A 5,053-nucleotide genomic window follows, 5' to 3' on the forward strand; every position below is an offset into this window, starting at 1 on the left:
GTTTGTAGACGATACGAAGATATTTGGGAAGGTAGCAAGTCAAGACGATATCGCAACAATGCAGGATGACCTGAATGAGCTGTTTAAATGGTCTCGAGACTGGCAATTTGGCAAATGCTCTTTAATATTACGAAATGCAAGACCCTAAACTTAGGAAACAATCCATAAGCACAACTATTTTATTAATAACAATTTTCTGGATACTGTCGATAAGGAGACAGATCTAGACGTTGTGATAGATCATTCAATGAAGGCGTCGCAACAGTAAGAAAAGCAAATCGAGATTTGGGTATTATAAAGCGTAACTTTGAATACAAAGACAGGAAAATGATCCTTCAATTGTACAAATCTCAAGTATGTTACAGTCTGGATTACTGTAATGCAGGCCTGGAAACCCCACCTCCCCAAAGAATCTCACATCCCTAGAAAAGGTACAACACAGAGCGACTAAGATGATTCCGGAAATGTCATCTATCCAAGTAGACTAAGGGTCTTAGGGCTAACAGCCCTTCAAACAAGGCAGAATTGGGCAGATCTCATTGAAACATTCACAAAGACCGGGACATTTCTTTGTGATGTCACGAACCACCAACACGAGAGAGCATAACTACAACCTCGCCAAATTATCATGCAGAATGAATATAAGGAAATATTTTTTTTCACAGAGGCTGGTAAACTTATGGAACGGTCTGCCAGCCCAAGCTGTAGAATCAAGAATAGTACTGGGCTTCAAAATAGCCCTTGATAAAATTATCAATGACACTGGAAGGATCCTACACAGGCCACTGGCCTCCCTGCCTCGGCGTGGCTACCTCTAATGGGTGTCCATTAGGTAAATATATCAACTCCAATGTTTTCTTACCATCACCATGATGACGGAGACGATCAACAGCGATGTGAAGGACGATCTTTTGAACATGATGGGTGACTGTGTTCGTTGTTCACCAATGTAAGGATGGTGTTACATGAACAGTCAGCTACGAGTCAGGAGCACCACTGGATATCTGCTCGAATAAGAAGGTCGGTTGGCAGCCGCAACAACAAGTGTTGCCAGAAACTTCTCATTGTTCAACTCAAAAATTCTAATTGTTATCTGAAGAAACAAAAGACCGATCCTTGATAATGCTGATAGTTGAAGATCATCAATAATAATAATAATAATAATAATAATAATAATAATAATAATAATAATAATAATAATAATTGTAATAATAATATGACCGCTCTTCAAGCCTTGGTAATCCCCGTTCTACCTGGCTGATTGCATAACTTTTCTTGGGTGTTGCAATTACTATATGTTGCAACACTGAATTGTTCCTTTGTTTTGTCCGTAAGCAGTTTTGATCACACGTGCAGACACACAGTAAGGCAGATCAACACATAAGGCCTCTGTTGACAGTTGTAAAGGGAGAAGGGGCTATGATCACATAATACAGGGTTAAGCAGTTGTCGCTGTTGGTGTCATGTGATAGGTCATTATGTGCTTCAAGTTATGTATGTAATGTTTATGCATTTAAGTTAAATAGAATTAAATTTGACAAAAAATCTTCCTTAATTTCCAATAAAATTCATAAAAAAAACATTAATATTTTCTAATGTGGTACTGTACTGTACAATCAATGTGACCAATGTAAACTATATTATAGTAGGTGTAATCATAAAAGTACAGTAATCAGAATTCGTGGAAATATTAGTACCAGTAATCATAATAATAATTAAAAAAAATAAAGTTTATGTAATAAAAATGTTCTAATCATAATTAAAATTCAGAATATTCACATTTGGACTACATAATCTTACATATAATAAAAATATAATAATTGAATATTTTAATCGTAAGCAATACTGTACAGTAATTGTAATAGGACTCCTGTAAAACTGTATATCTTCATTGTCTTTATGCATACTCAGTTAGTGTAAACATAAATGGCTATACAACTGCTAGGCATGGGAACATATCGATAAGTCGAGACACAACGATTTGCCGAAAGGGACACATCTAATGTACTATGGGAATGGGTCGCTCTCGACTAGCCCTCCGTTCACATTATTTACTTACCTATCTCATTTAACTAATGGCCACTCCACCTAGAGGTGGTAGTTTTGTCCAGGGCTTATTTGAAGCTCAGTGCTGGTCTCGCTTCGAAGGCTTGTGCTGGTAGACTGTTCCAACGGTCTAAAACCCTGTGAGTGAAAAATATTTCCTTACATTCGCCCTGTCTGACACCTTGGCGAGCTATAGTAATGTCGTCTTGTGTTGGTGGCGTGTGAAAACACACACAAAAAACTGATCTGGGTTTACGTTTTCCATCCCTTTAAAGATTTTTAATAACTCAGTGAGATCCACCCTATCGTGCCTTATCTGAAGAGCTGTGATAATCCTTAGACCCTCAGACTCAGTCTACTTTGACAATGGAGATGGTGTAGTGCAGACATAATCTAGCTTTTCTATTCGAAGGTACAACTTATAATTTCCAAATTTAATTTTCTTTCACTTTTTTCACTATTGCGGTGCCTTCAGTAATAGTGTATCATGACGCCTAGATCTTTTTTCCTTATTAGCATTTTTAAAGAAAGCATTAGTTACAGAATAATTGTGGTTCTGGTTGCAGGTTCTTATATTTTACTGTGCTAAAAAAATAACTTGCCAATCCTGCGACCATTTGAACAGTTCGTGCAGATCTTTTTGCGTGGTTGCGGTATCTTCTTGACTTGCTACCTTTCCATATATCTTACTGTCGATAACAAACTTAATTATTTGGCTCTATATATTACAGGCATAAGGATAGAACCTTTTTTCAATCTGAATGTACTTCGTTTATGACCACTCTTTGTTGCCACTCCGGTATTTTGCCTGTGTTGCTTTGTGCTTTGAACTTGAGGCTAAGCTGTGTATGTGTTTGTCAAACATATTTTAAAGATTCATGTAATCCTTGGTTCAAGTAGTCAGTTACTGTTTCAAGGAAAGTGGGTAAGTTTGTCAGACAAGATTTTTTCTCCATGAAAACATTTGTATTTTTTTATCATATTCGTCACTTATCAGCTTACTAGCCGTTTTGGCGGTTTATCCTGTGTTAGTACAGGAGGGAACCTGTGGTGTTTGGTAGTGAGGGTCACACTGGATAACACCCTTCTCACGTGTGTCCGAGCCGATGCTACCACTCTCTATCATACATGAACCTATTTAGCCTCCTTTTGAAACTTTCCAGCGTTCCAGCACTTAATACAAAGTTGCTAAGCTTGTTCCACTCGTCCACCACCCTATTTGTAAGCCAGTTCCTTCCTATCTCCCTCCTACACCTAAACTTATACAACTTAAATCCGTTGCTCCGAGTCCTATCCTGCTCGGATATTATATGAACTTTATCTGTATCCCCTTTATTGATTCCTTTCACCCACTTAAATACTTCTATCATATCTCCCCGCACTCTTCGTCTTTCTAGGGAATGCAAGTTTAGTTTCTTTAACCTATCCTGATATGGAAGGTTTTTAAGTCCCGGCATCATTTACGTCATTCTTCGCTGCACCGACTCTAGTGAATTGATATCCATTCTATAATAGGGGCACCAGAGCTGAACCGCATAATCGAGGTGCGGCCTGACTAGCGCAAGATATAGTTGCAATAAGACCTCTGCACTCTTGTTACTTACCTTTCTAGATATAAAACCCAATACTCTGTTTGCCTTATTTCGAACATTAACGCACTGTTTTCTAGGCCGTAGGTCCGGGCTTACAAGTACCCCGAGTTGGCTTATACTGGGCAGTCTCTATTTTACCCAACCCCTATTGCCTATGTATCCATCCAACCTATGTTTGAAGCTATCCAGCGAATCGAGTTAATGATGATATGGTAACTTGTTTACCTATTTCGCGCCTAAATCTAAATTTGTCTAATTTAAAACCATTGTTACAAGTTCGCTCCTGTTGATATAGTTTGAGTACTTTTGTAATGTCCCTTTGTTCAGCTTGACCTCATTTATACACCTCGATCATATCGCCTCTCACTCTACGTCTCTCGAGGAGTGCAAATTAAAAGCCTTAACCTGTCTCTGTACTCAAGGTTCAATGCCCGGATTAGTCTTGTCATTCTTTCTCTGAATTTCTTTCCAGGATTCTATATCCATTCTGTAATACCGTGACCAGAATTGAACAGGTAATCCAAGTGATCTCAACAAGCGCACGATATAGTTTCAAGATGACCTTGCTAGTCTTGTAACTAATACGCCTTTGTATGAACCCAAGTTCTATTAGCCTTGTTTCGAGCAAATACACACTGTTTATCGATAACATTCCACTTATCATTACTCCTAAATCTTTCTCGCAGTCGGATTTCTCAATAACATCGTTGTTCACCTGGTATCTGGTTTCCTGTTTACATCTCCTATACTGAGTACTTTCTATTTGTCCACATTGAATCTCATTTGCCATTTTCAGACCATCTGAATTTTTTTAGATCTTCCTGTGTTTTGCAGTCATCGTCAGATTTAATTACACCCCTATTTTAGTGTCATCAGCAAATTTACTTTATGTTGCTGCCACGCAGATATCTATGTCGTTTATGTATATCATATATAATAATGGTCCAGGTACTGAGCTTTGGGAACTCCACTAGATGTTGTTCAATGATTTAGTTAATGCCACTCTCTTCGTCCGTAACCACGCCTTAATCCATTTTAGAATATCTTCTTTAATGCCATGAGCCTCCACTTTTTTATTAGTCTTTCGTGGGGACTCTGTCGAAGCTTTGCTAAAGTCGAGATATACCACATCATAATTGTGCCCTCGTCCACTGACTCGAAAACAGATGAAAAGATTGTTAATAGATTAGTTAGACATGATCGCCCGCTTGTGAAGCCATGTTGGGAATCATTGATCAACTTGTGCTTCTCCAGGTGATTTCGAATAGAGTTTGAAATGATTGCTTCAAGTAATTTGCCAACAATTGATGTTAGACTGATTGGTGGTAGTTAGAGGATAGTGATCTATCTCCATTCTTGAAAATCGGTATCAATTCTATCCTCCAGGATTCTGGTACTACACCCGTTTTAAGGAT

General features: G+C 38.2%; 1 long non-coding RNA gene across 1 annotated transcript in view; it reads right to left on the reverse strand.

Moving 5' to 3' along the window:
• LOC121853529 overlaps positions 1-1,014 on the reverse strand; it is a 2,700-nt gene extending 1,686 nt beyond the window's left edge. The window contains exon 1 of the long non-coding RNA XR_006086325.1: positions 863-1,014. This is a non-coding gene — a long non-coding RNA (uncharacterized LOC121853529). The remainder of the gene's footprint in view (positions 1-862) is intronic.
• Between the last annotated feature and the right edge of the window lie 4,039 nt (positions 1,015-5,053).

Source organism: Homarus americanus, unplaced genomic scaffold (genome assembly GCF_018991925.1).
Source record: "Homarus americanus isolate GMGI-L3 unplaced genomic scaffold, GMGI_Hamer_2.0 scaffold4896, whole genome shotgun sequence".
Classification (NCBI taxonomy): Eukaryota; Metazoa; Arthropoda; class Malacostraca; order Decapoda; family Nephropidae; genus Homarus; species Homarus americanus.